Here is a 15574-nt window from a genome sequence, read left to right as displayed (position 1 = left end):
TCCCACAGCTACTCTGGTCTTTGGTTATTAGTGTCTAATGTGTCAAATCTATTCTTGAAGTTAGGTCTCTAACTTTAAGTTGGATATACTCAAGGTCACATGTTGCCTCTCTTGGACTTGTATTGATTTTATTCAGCTTCAGCCTGAGTTTGCATATGAGCAAATAATTTGAGAAGCTGGATTATATGAAGAAAAACATGGCATCAGGATAGGAGGAAGACTCATTAACAATCTGGGATATGGCAATGATATAACCTTGTTTCTTGAAGGAATGATAACTTAAAATACTTAGTGATGAAGATCAAAGATCACAGTCTTCCATATGAATTGCACCTTAACTTAAGGTAAACAAAAACCATCACCACTGTATGAATGAACACATCATTTAAATGCAAAAAGGAGTCCTGGTGTGGCATTATGGAATAAAACACAGGACTGCAAGGTCAGTAAGAAGCACAAGTTTGGCAGTTCAAACTCACCAGCACTCTTTGAAAACCCTGTCCAGGGTTGTTATGAGTTGGTACTGACTCAATGGCACTTAACAACAACAACAACAAATGGAGAAAAGATTGAAGTTGTCAAAAATGTCATTTTGCCCAGATCAGCCCATCAACACTCATGGAAGGAGCAGTCAAAAAAACAATGTATTGCATTAGCCAAATCTGCTGCACATGAGCTCATTCAAGTGTTCAAAAGCAAAGACGTCAATTTGAGGACTAAGGTGTGCCTGACCCAAGGCATGGCATTTTCAATAACTGCATATGCATGTGAAAGTTGGACAGTAAAGAAGGAAGATCATAGAAGAATTGATGTTTTTGGATTGTGGTATTGGAGGAGAATGTTAAAAGTACCCTGAACTGTCAAAAGAACAAACCAATCTGTGTTGGAAGAGGAACAGCCAGAATGTTCCTTGGAAGCAAATGGCCAGACTTTGTCTCCCATTCTTCGGACATATTGTCAGGAGGGACCAGTCCCTGAAGGAAGATAGCATGTTAGATAAAATGAAGGGTCAGAGAAAAAGAGGAGACCCTTTCCAGTGAAGTGGATTGGTACAGTGGCAGCAGTGAGGGGCTAAATGTAGTAATGATTTTGATGTCTACACAGGACAGGACAGTGTTTCATTCTGTTGTACATAGGGTTACTATAAGTCAGTACTGACTTGATGACATCTAACAACAACGTCTAGAATATTTATTTCTATGTATTTCATTTCATTTTATTGACTTCCAATTCTCCTAGTTTCAGAGTACAGAGTAGTTAGCAGTCCAGTGCTTATCCTACAGTGTTATACCAGGACTCAAAGAAGAGGAGCATAACTTTAAAAACAACAACAACAACAACAACAAAATACCTCATTACCCAAAATAAGAAATCCTGAGAAAGGAATGCTTTGTCTTATATCTAAAGGATAAATTGCTTTTGATGTGCTAATCAGAAACATGCAATAATAAAAATTTTCAAGGTAAGAAATGGAAGTGCAAAGAACCTGTAGTGTGGGGGATGGAAGAACAAGGTAGATTTAAGAATACTCAGGAAGTTTTGCGTGGGCTGAATGGGACAGAGGTAAATAGTGACGTATGCTCAGTATTGGAAAACTCAAACTCAAAATAAAAATAAAAATAAAAATTGGCAGTCCAACTGGCTACTACTACAAGAACAAGCAAGTTGTTTACTGGAGAGCCATTATGGGAATCAACCAAGTCCCTTCACGACAAACTCCATTCAAAGGGATCACATGAGCAGGCATGTAATCTTGCTGGAGATCATGTTCATCTACTGGTGAATATAAGTGGGGGAAAGGCAGCAATGAAGCTATGGGCTGAGTTTGACCATTTTCCATAGACCCCCTGTAGACCTGTAGATGTGAGAAAGAAGGGAAAGGGCTGGTTGGTCTGAAGTATGGTGAAACCTAGGACTCCTGAGCCCATGAACAAGGACATAGCCCCAGAGGGCTAGAGCTGAGAGTGAAGCATCCAGCTTCAGGGGAAATGCAAACAAGAATGCCCAAACTTTCAGATCGTACCCATTTGACCTAGCTTCTTTGGCTAGATGATCACAATTAGACTAGACTAAGATAACAAATTTGATAAAGAAAACAAGTATAAATTGCTACAATTTTATGAACTTGACCTATACCTATAGATGTGGTGGTGGTGGTTATGAGCCTTGGAGTCGATTCTGACTCATAGAGACCCTGTATAGTGTTTCTGAGGCTGTACATCTTTATGGAAACAGAAAACTTCATTCTTCTCCTGTAGAACCACTGGTAGTTTCAAACTGCTGACCTTGAGGTTAGCAGCTTGATTTGTAATTACTACATTACCAGAGCTCCTTATGTATGGATGTAGTAGCTCAAAATACCAACTGAGAAGAAAGGAGTCTTTATTCTATCCCCTTTGTACACAGCATTGATAGGGATGGGCCACGTAGACACTGGCTACCTAAAACAGAGGAGAAGGAGGACTATAACGGCATGAAGTGACTGGCTTACAAATTTTCAAGAGTTCGTTTAATTTCAGAGTGTGCGGGCAAGGTAGACTCTCCACTGAATAGTTTTCATCTTGTCTAGATGGGTCTGGTGAAAAGAGATGTGAATAAGATTTTTATAATTCAACAGTGAGTAATTGTTATCATGACTAACTGTGATTGTCACAACTCTAAAGGTAGAAATCTTGTAACATAAATGGAGGAGCAGTTAATCTTATAGTCCAGGAACAGAAGACCCTAGGACCATTAAGAGGGACGAGTATGAGTGGAATTTGGGACCCTATCCATAGAAGCAGCGACACCAAAGTTGGAGGCAGAGATGAGCACATGGAGAGATACAGCAGCTGAGGACTCTAGACTCATGGATAGAGAAAGGCTGTGTGTGGCAGCCAGGAGGCAGGCTTACAGAATATGCCCTTTGGTTGTTTAAATTATTATATATTCCTGAGTGTTTTTGTGTACATCCAAAAAAGAGAAGAAAAAAAAAAAAAATCCCAGAAGGGATAGAAGCAAATACTGCTGAATAATGATTCAGAGGGGACTGTAATTATTACAATGAAATGAAATACAATAGAATGAGTGTGAGTGTAAAACCAATGTTTCCCCATGTAAACTATCACTCAATTCACAATAAAAACTTAAAAAAAGAAAGAACCTATAGTGTGATGTAGTGGTGTTGATTTGAAATCCACATTTGAATTACTAAAAGGTGAGTGATGTTTTGTGGGGTGAAATTCACACTTGAACTCCTGAAAGAATGATTGTATATTAGCTGAAGGAGAGTAAATGGAGATAAATTTCTTGAAGTTTTTAAGTTGATGTTTTAATATATAATAATGGAATGACTCAGGAACAGCATGTGTAGTCATGTGTTTGAAGGTGTGATGTTACTTTTAATTTTCTAATAAAGTTAAGCAAATTGTGACTATAATTGAGGGTTTATGTGACCAATACATCTTAGAGAGATCAATGGCACATATAAGAAAGACAAAAGTGATAAACACTTCTAAGAAACAGGTAGAGAATAAGAGCCATAGAGCAGTTGTCAATTTGAACCTCAAGGTCAGCAGTTCAAATTCACCAGCCGCTCCTCGTAAACTCTATATAGGGTCACTGTGAGTCAGAACCAACTTGAAGGCACCTAACAACAACAACAACAAAGGATCAATCACTCCTTCATAACAACAGGGATGGGAGCATGGTGGGTTTATTTCTGGACAGCTGACACCCAGCGTAATAGTTTAAGGACCTGGTTCACTTTTCTTGGATTACAACAGCCTAGTTGGCAAAATCTCTGCTTACCTGGACTGGATGGTGGGAAACAAAGGAAATGCTGCTTTTAACCTATCTTCTTATTGTCTACAAAGATAAATGTTTTAATTCCCATAAGGCATGCTTCTGTCTTTCATTTTCTAATTATGTATAGCTGCACATAGATTGACATATCTAAGGAGTTGAGAGTTAATAAGGCAATGCAGTACTCTATAATTAAAAACTAATATCAATTTGTGAAAAAAGTCATTCCACCTTAAATTAAATTTTTTATTTGTAGCTTCCTTTCCTCCTGGTATTATTAAATATCTTAGGTAATGACCAGTGTTCCATCAGTGACTATTTTGATTTATGCTTAGGTATTAAAAATCATATTCCTTTGGAGAACATCACTGAGATATAGTGCTCCTTGAAATATATAGGGTGTTATTGTAAAAAAATAGATTTAATTATGTATACTTTTTAAAACTGAAAGTGAAATTGGAGATTAGAATTAAAAATGGTGCAAACATTATTAGGAATGAGTTAAATTATAAGACAACAATTTTTTTAGTAAGATTTTAAAATAAAATATGTAAATAATAACTGAAGATTGTCATAGTATTGAATATTCTGTAACTAACCTTTCTAATAATGATGATGTAAAATTCATAATAAAAATTAAAATATATTTTTTATTTTGAAAAGGTAAAAGGGTTTAATTCTAAATGTTGTCTCAGAATGAAATAATTCCTTTTTGAAAAAAAAAAACTTTCTTACTACATAGAGGTATTATTTCATTTCTCCAATAGCATCATTATAAAAGCTGCCACCTTTTACAGGAGTCAGCAATAGAATTTTTATGTATCTATGTAATACATTTTTTAAACTTGGTCAGAGAATGTAAAATTTTGAGTAACTCTAATACAAAGCTGTTGCTTTTACCAGACTTTTTGATTGGAAAACATAATAAGTTCAGTTAAAAATTGTATATTTTTAACATTGATGTTTAAAAATAGTACAATTTAATTATTTTATTATTTTCTCTCAAGTTGATCTTCTTCAAGGCTGGCCCCTCAAAAGACTAGCCTCCTGTAACACTTTAAAAGTAAGCTTTAAATGATATTTCAATGATCTCTGCTTGGTTAACCAAAAAACCTGGACCCCAAGCCCCTTATATCATGAAGGATCTGTTGCTTCATCTACAATGATTGTTGATGGGGTAAATCTTCCACAGACATAATGTTTCCAATACCTGCCACTGAAATCCTTGGACTCTAACCCCTAGACCACTGTAAAGGAAGACTAAGCACCAGGCTCAACCACAAACCTTGAGCTACTAACAAGTAGTACAGTATATTATTCATGATCATAGTAGAGTAGGGATAAGCACTTTCCTAATCTCTGAGTGGTATAAATATTTAATGAGCTCAGCTGCTCAAAGAAAGATGGGACGTTTGTCCATCCAGAAATGCCTCAAGGGAAAAAACAAAAACAAAAACCTGGGTATCTATTTCTAATTATCACCTGTTTAAATAAATTATGAAAAACCAGTTATGTAAAACAATTCTACAATCGCATACATAGGTTCCCCATAAATCAGAATCAACTAAATGCTAATCCAATAACCATGCAGTTTAGATTCCACTCAACCAAACGTAAATTACTCTCCTTGAATCTGATATTTGACCTTGCTAGATTGCATACTCTATTTCAAAGTGCAATGAGCAATGAATGGTAGGGTCATGCACCTGCTATAATACTAGTCCAGCATGCATTGTATATATATGCTATAGATACTACTTCTCCACATGCCTCCTAAGGAAAAGTATCTTTATCAGTCACTTTTAAAATCTACCATCATACTTTGGTATAACCTATGTTATATCAAAGTAAATCTGTGTGAGAATATATGAAAGGTAAAAAAGGACAAACGTGTTTTTAGCTTATTCTTAACAAGGTTCCCTCTCTCTTTTTTTTTTTAGCTCTTTTATTGTAATATGGAGGAAAGTATACAGAAGATATCAATTTTCCATTCAACAATTTATACACATTTTGTTTCATTCTTTTGATGGCAATTCCTACCATGTAAATTCTTTCTACTTCCTTCCTACATTTACCATTTCCATCATTTGTACTTCTTTCCCATCCCTTCTTACCTTATGAACTTTTTCTCTGCACAAATGTTGCACTAATGACCTCTAATACTTGATTGTAGTAAGGAGTGCATAACTCCTTACATTATTATTCACAATTAAACCTTTTTATTATTTGGTTGAAAGTATCACAAAAATTCTATATACATTATTTCAGATTAAAAAAATCATGAAACACGCTATTCTATAAAAAGAGTAAACAATATTCAACAAGAAAAGGTATTTAAGTGGAATTCTTGTACCCATGCCTGTTTACACAGGCCAGAAAATTCCCATTTTCTGAGGGTGAGGTGGTGATATAGAGATTGTTGTTGCTATTGTTAGGTGACCTTCATAGTGATTCCATGCACAAACAATAAAACACCAACCACCTTCACGATTCTTGTTATATTTGGGTCCATTGTGACAGTCACCGTGCTAATCTATCTCATTGAGGCTCTTCCTTTTGTTTCACAGAACCTCTATTTTAACAAACATGTTGTACTTATACAGATTGGTCCCTTCTAATAATTTGTCCAACATATGTGAATCTTGTCATTGTCCCTTCTAAGTATCATTCTGACTGTGTTTCTTACAAGATATGTTCATTCTTCTGACTGTCTATGGAATATTCAATATTTTCACCAACATCATAATCAGTTATTCTTCAGACTGTCTTGTTCATTGTCCAGCTATCACATGCATACTGGAGTCCTGGTGTGGCACTGTGGGATAATGTACTGGACCACAAGGATGTTTTGAACTGCATGATCAGTGGTTCAGATTCACCAGAAGCTCCTTGGAAACCTTATACAGGGTTGCTATGAGTCAGAACTGACTCAATGACACTTAACAACGACAACAAAATCATGCATACTATGACTTTGGTTAGGCGCACTTTAGTACTCAAACTGACATATTTAAAACTTTAAAGAGTTCTTTTATTGCAGTTTCCCAATGCAATATGTCATTTGACTATTTGACTGCTATTTCCCTGGTTATTGGTTGTAGATACAAGTAAAATAAAATTCTTGAAATCTTTAACATTTACCATGATGTTTTATTGGTCCGATTGTGAGGAATTTATTTTCTTTCTTCTAATGTGTAGTTCATACTGACATTTATCAGTAACTGCTTCAATTCCCCACTTTCAGCAAGAAAGGTTGTATCATCTGCATATCTCAAGCTGTTAATGAGTCTTCCTCCCATCCTGATGCCATGTTCTTCTTTATATAGTCTAGCTTCTAGAATTATCTGCTCAGCATAATGACTGAATAAATATGGTGAAAAGATACAATCACATCTTTCTTGATTTTAAATCATGCAATATCCTGTTTTACTTAAACAATTACCTCTGTCTATGTACAATTTATCCATAAGCTAATTGTGTTCTATAATTCCCATTCTTCACAATGTTATCCATAATTTGCTATGATCCACACATTTGACAATCTTTGCATAGTCAATAAAACAGAGTCAATAAATCAATTTGGTATGTTCTGCTTCCAGCCAAAGTCTATCTACTACCATCAATGATATCCCTCATTGCAAGTGCTCTTCTAAATCTAGCTTGGCTTTCTGGTAGTTATCTGTTATTGCATTGCTGAAACCCTTTTTGAATTATCTTTAGTAAAACTTGTGTGCAATATTAATTATATCTTGTGATAATTTCTGAATTCTCATGGATCATCTTTCTTTGGATTGGCACAAATATGGTTCTCTTAACAGTCACTGAAATAGGTAGCTGTCATCCAAATTGGTTGACATATCTGACATCTGTTTTCTGAAGTATCTCAATGAATATTCTGTCAATTCCTGGAGGCTTTTATCTCATCATTGCATTCAGTGCAACCTGGAATTCTTCAACACAAATGGTTCTTGATCATACGCTATGACCTGAAATAGTTGAATGACGATCAATTATTTTTGGTAGAGTGAAATTATGTAATCCCTCTTTTTTTTAAAGTTTTTGTTGTGAGGTTTACGTCCATCTTTTTTTATGTAATCCATTTTTTTTTTAAGTTTTTATTGTGAGGAGAACATCAGTTTTACATTCATCCTATTGTATTTAGTTTCATTGCAATGATTACAATCTCCTCCATAGGGTACACCCCACAGGTACGCCTCCCCACCTCCAGCCTTCAGAACACAGCCCCTCTGCCTCACTGAGTTCAGTGTCCCCAGCCACTCCATCTGTCCACACTATTGTCTCTGTTTCTATCTCTGGCGTCACTGTCTTTGTGGGTAAGGTCCCACTCTTCGCTCTTCTCATTTTATGGTCCCTGACACCTCCGCTCCTGGACTGAAAAATCAATCTTTCCCCTCCTTTTGTCAAAAACAAACAAACAAACAAAAAACATCTACCTCTATATTTCCTACCTTCACAGTCAGTCCTGATGGCAATTCTTCACCATTATACCACAAGAGTCTTATCCCAATTTCCTTTCTCCAGCTGGGTCCCAACAGATTGGAAATCATTCAGTGGATATTCTACCTCCCCCTTCCCCATCTGGAACAAGGCTCCCTCTTGAAAGCTTGTAAGTCAGTCACTTCTTGCCTTATAGCTTCCCCCACACCCCATTTTGGGTAGCCAATGTCCCTTTTTTGAGCTACTACATCTATAAGTATAGGTTTTGATGCTTCCTGTTTCATTCAACATTTTACCACTAGATTCCTTGAGTACTGAAAATTAAGACTTTATGTTATAGCCCACACAGTTTTATTAAGCAGAAATTATTGATTTAAAATAAATGAATCATCCCTTCCTTCTTCGTTGACTACTTTTTCAATAGAGGTTTAGAAATCTAAGTAATTATTTTGCAACTCATTGTAGCCTTATAAATAATTCTGATCACTGGAAAAATTAGGATGTTTTCTGAGATCTTTGAAATATTTCACATTCCCAGCTAAAGGATAAGACGTCTTTGCTTCACCACTACTATTTTGTTCTTATCCTTAAGATGAATATATTACACGATGGAGGGTGTCAGAGAGAAGAAAAAAAAGGTCCTGATGTACCAGAGACCCTTAAAATAAAGTGAATGGATTTCACAGTAGGATGAGCACTGGATTGTTAACCACAAGGTCAGTGGTTCGAATCCTGTCAGAAGCCTGTCAGAAAATGTTTTACAGCAATGTAAAGTTATCTTATCCTGCTAGAGAAGAATAACTGTCCAACCATGACTTATTAATTTGAAGATCAAAATGTCTCATGCCTATATGTGGTTGGAGGACCAAGTTATTAGCAACAAGGCCAGAAGTAACTTGATAAAAGTAAATTTAAGTAAAGGATGACAGACAATATTGTTGAAGTTGGTCAGTGGTTGACCTTATATTCTTCTTCCTCCTCTTCATTGTACATCTCATTGTACCTAGCTTCTTGTAGTCATTTGCTTTTTCTAAAATTAAAATGGTGTCTCCATATGCACATGGAATAACTGTTTAGATTAAACCAGAGGTTCAAATTTTTATTATTTTTAACATCACTTTTTCAATTTGTTTTCATTGCTAACTTATTTTCCCATCAAATTTTTAGGGATTTTGCTAACATTTAAAAAATTCACATTCATGATACAGTCACACATTATGCAGATAGCTATTTATACATAATGGAGTCCTTGTATGATACTGTGGGATAAAGTACTGGACACAAAGTTGGTTTGAACCACAGAGTTGGTAGTTCAAACTCAGTAGCCATTCCTTGGAAATCCTATATAGGGTCACTATGAGTTGGAACCGATTGGGCAGCACTTAACAACAACAATATGTATACTTATGAATCTATGTGTTGTTGTAGTTGTTAAGTGCCACTGAGTTGGTATTGACTCATAGTGACTCTGTATAGAGTTTCCAAGGAGCAACTGGTGGATTTGAACCACCAACCTTATTCAAATCAACCTTGTGGTCCAGTGTTAATCCTACAGCAACCAGGAATCCAAATATATGTATACATGTGATTAAATGTGCATGATGTTATATATATCATAATGTCAGATATATGCATTAGACATTTGACCAGAAGTGAGATTACAAATCAAAAATCATGTTATTATAAAAGGGAGGAAATCTTTAATGGATAATGTTTTACAACTGTTAGTTATAAATTTTCTAATTGTACCCCAATGATACCAAGCAGTCAAACAAGCCAACTTTTCTATAGTATATATAGACATCAGCTTATTAAAAATTAATCCAGTGGACTATCTCAGACAATTGTTATATTCCCAAGCATTCCATTTTCCTTACTCTGTATGAGTGTATAAGGAATTGACAAGTCAATATTTTTATAATTTTATTTACTTTTAAATTTGGCTCTGCATAACAGAGATTCAGATAGCACTAAATTGAGTTACTGTCATCTGAATGGTAAGGCATTTGATATTTCTGCAAGAATATATCCTGCAAATATAAGTAGTAAGTCATGCTTTCGTCCTATTTACACAGAAGCTAACAGAAACCATTTTAATAAATATATTCAAAATGTGATACTGCGGTAATAGACTTTTCTTAGTAATGAAAACATAGTAACCACCAGGCACAAATTTCTGTGTAAGAAAAATCTCACAGTAACCCAAAATCATTAATAATTCAACAAATAGTTATTGAGCTTCAAGTATTATGTATACCTTCAAAATTACCATAGTCTGCTGGAGGATATGGACAAGAAAACAGACCACTGCTTTCCAGTGTGTGCTGTAGGAGAATAGACAATGCTATGGGCACAAAAACAGGGACACTGAACTCAGTTTTGGAATCCAAAGAAAAGAGCCTCAAATGGGAAGATGCTCAAAACAAGACCTCCAATAAGAGAAGGCATTAGGGGAAGACATAAAAATGAAGGTGATAAGACCTTGAGGCAAGAAAAATAAGCATTGTTCTTCTTGTTGTTAAATGTCATTGAGTTGGTTCCGATTCATAGCGACCCTGTTAAGGGCTTCCGAAGAGTACCTGGTGAGTTTGAACTGCCCACCTTTCAGTTCAAACCAACCTTTTGGTCCACTGCATTATACTGCACTGCCACACCAGGAAGTGTACATAGATGAAAGAGACATTTCATGAAGAGCTTTGTATAGTATGATAAAAGATGAGACTATATATGTAGGGCAGTAGATAGGAGATAAAAAAAATCTCATTTGAAATTTGAATTGTGATGCTGGTTGCAGTGCAGATAGCATTTTAGGTAATGTGGATTTTGGACAACACAAATTAGAGGCAGGGATATCAATACATAAATGCTCATATCAATCTCAGTGAAAGAAGATTCAGTGAAAACTAAATGTCAGAATAAATACTTGTGGATAAATATGCAAGATAAAGAGAAAAACAATGTTTGAGGATATCTATTTTCTCTGTGATACAGATGGCATGTTAAATTTTGATAGGGAAATGTAGACAAGTAGACTAAAAAACAGATTCTTGGGAGAAGGTTAAGTATCCTTGTTAGGTAACGTTGAGTTGGAACAACTCATAGTGACCCTATGCACAACAGAATAAAACACTGCCCAGTTCTGTGCTGTCTTCACCATTGTTCCTATATTTGAGCCCATTGCTGCTGCCACTGTGCTAATCCATCTCAATAGATGGCAGCTTTACTCTTAAACACTTTAGGGAGATCTTGTGAAGCAGATTTGACTAATGCAATATGTCATTTGATTTCTTGTCTGTTGATTCCATGAGAGTTGATTGTGGATCCAAGCAGAATGAAGTCCTTGATATATATGCTGTTGTTTTTGTTGTTTATTGCTGTTGAGTCTGTTTTAACTCATAGTGATCCTGTTTAGGATTTCTAAGAAGCAACTGCCAACCTTGTGGTTTGCATTTCAGTGCTGAACCTACAGCGCCACAAAAGAAGTCCTTATATATATCATGGTATGGTGCTGTGGATAAATGCACTGGACTGCAAAGTCAGTTTGAACCACAAGGTCGGGAGTTCAAGCTCACCAGCCACTTCTCAGAAACCCTATACACACAAGGAATTCTGGTAGCATGTTGTTGTTGTTGTGTGCCGTGGAGTCGGTTCTTACTCATAGCGACCCTGTACAGGGTTTCCGAGGCTGTAAATCTTTATGGGATCAGAAAGCCTCATCTTTCTCTTGTGGAATGACTGATAGTTTCACACTGTTGACCCTGAGGCTCGCAGCCTCACAAACAAACCACTATGCTCACAAACAAAATGATATCCTGAGTTTCATGTCCTCTAGCTTGTATTGTGTTTTGGGCAGTTTCCTGTTGGTGAACTGTTGCAACCAGTTTTTATTTATCATCAGGAATATTTTATTTACATAGAAGATTCTCCCATTCCATTGGGCCACCTCTTTTTATAATTGGCACAGATATGGATCTCTTCCAACATCAGTTGGCCAGGTAACTGTCTTCCAATTTCTGGCATAGCACTGCATCAGTTTGTTGAGAGATTTCAATTTGTATTCCCTCAATTCCTAGATCTTTGTTTTTGATCAATATCTTCAGTGCAGAATAAACTTTTTTTCTTAAGTACCATTGGTTTTTAATACTATGCTACCTCTTGAAATAGTAGAACACTAACCAATTTTTTTTTTAGTGCAGTGACTCTGTTTATTCCTATCTTCTGTTGAGATGTTTTCTGCATCATTCAATACCTTGCCCAATATTACAACTCAAAACATTACTTCTTTAGTCCTTTCATCTCAAGAAATGTTGAGTGTCTTCTCACCTTTTGCTTTTCTAACTGCAGGTCTTTGCATATATTCAAAGGGAAACTCATGAAGACAAAGTGAATTATTATAATGAAATGCACAAAGATATGTGCATTTTTCATGCTGAAAGAACTGATAAAAAATCATGTACTGGGATGCAATATCAAGGGATACTATGGGCAAACTATTGAATGATGCTGGAAACATCAAAAGAAGAAAGGAACAAACAGAATGACTGTGCCAAAAATAATTTATCTATGTATACTCACTTTAATTGAAAGCACATTATCAAGAACTGTTGGTATTAAAGAAACAAGTCCAAACTGCAATGAAGGGATTCAAAATAAACAATGTCTCAGGAATTCACAGAATGCAAATTGAAATGTTCCAGCAAATTAATATAGCACGCAAGGTGCTATATTATGTAAGATATATTTATATATCATAAAGGTCTATGAAAGAAAATATTGAAGACACCAACCTGGCCAACTAATTTGAAGACAACCATATTTATGTCCATTGCAAAAAAATGTGACACAATGGAATGCCAACATCACTGAATAATATCATTAAAATCATATGCAAGTAAAATTTTGCTGGAAATAATAAAACTTGATTGCAGAAATATATTGACAGAAAGCTGCCAAAAATTCTAGCTGATTCAGAGGAGGATGTGCAATGAGTGATATCACTGCCGACATCAGATAAATCTTATCAGAAAGCAGAGAACACCAATAAGATGTTCACTTGTACTTTATTGATTATGCAAAGACATTTGTCTGTGGAGGTCATAACAGACTATGAATAACATTCCATAAACTTAATTGTGCTCATGTGAAATCTGAACATAAACTAATGGGAGGATGTTCAAAAAGAAAAAGGAGATACTGAATGGTTTAAAATCAGAAAAGGTATGCATCAGAGTTGTATCCTTTCACCATACTTATTCAATATTTATGCCTTGCAAATAATCAGAGAATCTGTATTATATGAAGAAAAACATGGCGTCAGGATTGAAGGAAGACGTTTAAACACCCTGCAATTTGCAAATGACACAAGCTTGCTTGCTGAAAGTTAAGAGGACTTAAAATATTTATTGTGAAGATCAAAAATTGCAGATTTCAGTATGGAATGCACCTCAATATAAAATAAATGAAAATTCTCACACTGGACTCACAAATAAGTTTGAAGTTGTCAAAAATTTCAGTTTGCTTCCTCATGGAAGGAGAAGTCAAGAAATCAAGAGGAATATTGCATTAGGCAAATCTGCTTCAAAAGACCTCTTTAAAATATTTAAGAACAAAGATGTTAGTTTGAGGACTAAGATGTACCTAACCATGATATTTTTAATAACTTCATATGCATGTCTGTCAGTTTGTAGTACAGTGGTGGCTTGTGAGTTGCTGTGATTCTGAAAGCTATGCCATCGGTATTTTAAATACCAGCACAGTCACCCATTGTGGATAGGTTTCAGAAGAGCTTCCAGATGAAGACAAACTAGGAAGAAAGAGTGAGGAACAACTTCCGAATATTTACTCACTGAAAACCTTATGAATAGCAGAGAAACACTGTAAGATATAGTGCTAGAAAATGAGCCCCTTACATTGAAAGCCACTGAAATTGAGACTAGGGAAGAGCTACCTCCTCAAAGTAGAGTTGACCATGATGACACGAATGGAGTAAAACCTGTGGGAGAAAAACTCACAGGACTTTCTATTTGCTGATGGGGCACAACTCAAAATGAAGAGAAACAGCTATAAACATCCGTTGAAAATTGGAGCATGGAATGTATGAAGTATCAATATGGAAAATTGGAAGTTGTCAAAAATGAAATGGAACACATAAACATCAAAATCTTGGGCATTAGTGAACTAAAATGGTCTGGTATTGGCCATTCTGAACCTGACAACCACATGATTTACTATGCCAGGAATGACAAATTGAGGACGAATGGTATTGCATTCATTGTCAAAAAGAACATATCCAGATCAGTCAAGAGGTACAACACTATCTGTGATAGGATAATATCTATGCACCTACAGGGAAGCCCAGTTAATACCACTATTATTCAAATTTACACACCAATCACTAAAGCCAGAGAGGATGAAATACAAGAATTCTACCAACATCTTCAATCTGAAATCCATCAAGCATGCAATCAAGATGAATTGATCATTACTGGTGATTGGAATGAAAAGGTTGGGAGCAAAGAGGAAGGATCAGTAGTTGGAGAATATGGCCTTGGTGATAGAAATGATGCTGCAGAAAGCATGATAGAATTCTGTAAAACCAATGATTTATTAATTTCAAATACCTTCTTTAGACAGCATAAGAGACGGGTAAACATGTGGACATCACCAAATGGAATACATAGAAATCAAATTGATTACACCTACAGAAAGAGATGATGGGAAATCTTCATATCATAAGTGAAAACAAGGCCATAGGTAGACTGTGGAACAGACAATCAAGTACTCCTATGCAAATTCAAACTGAAGCTGAAAAAAATGAAAAAAAGTCCATGAGAGCCAAAATCTGACCTTAAATATATCCCACCTGAATTTAGAGATCATCTGAAGAACAGATTTGATACATTAAATACTAAAGACTGAAGACCAGAAAAGTTGTGGGATGACATCAAGAACATCATATATTAAGAAGACAAGAAGGAAAAAGTCAAAATGGATGTCAGAAGAGACACTGAAACTTTCTCTCCAGCATAGAGATGCTAAAGCAAATGGAAGAAACGAGGAGGTCCAAGAGCTGAACAGAAAATTTCAAAGATCAGCTCAAGAAAATAAAGCCAAATATTACAACAATATGTACAAAGATCTGGAGTCAGGAAACCAAAAAGGAAGAACACACTCAGCATCTCTCAAGCTGAGGGAACCGAAGAAAAAATTCAAGCCTCGATTTTCATTATTGAAATATTCTCTGGGCAAGTTATTGAATGATGCAGAAAGCATCAAAAGAAGATGGAAGGAATACCCAGAGTCACTGTACAAATGGAAATGGTTAATGTTCAAC

This window comes from Chrysochloris asiatica, unplaced genomic scaffold, assembly GCF_000296735.1.
Source record: "Chrysochloris asiatica unplaced genomic scaffold, ChrAsi1.0 scaffold00063, whole genome shotgun sequence".
Taxonomy (NCBI): Eukaryota; Metazoa; Chordata; class Mammalia; order Afrosoricida; family Chrysochloridae; genus Chrysochloris; species Chrysochloris asiatica.
Note: the sequence above shows the minus strand (reverse complement) of the source record.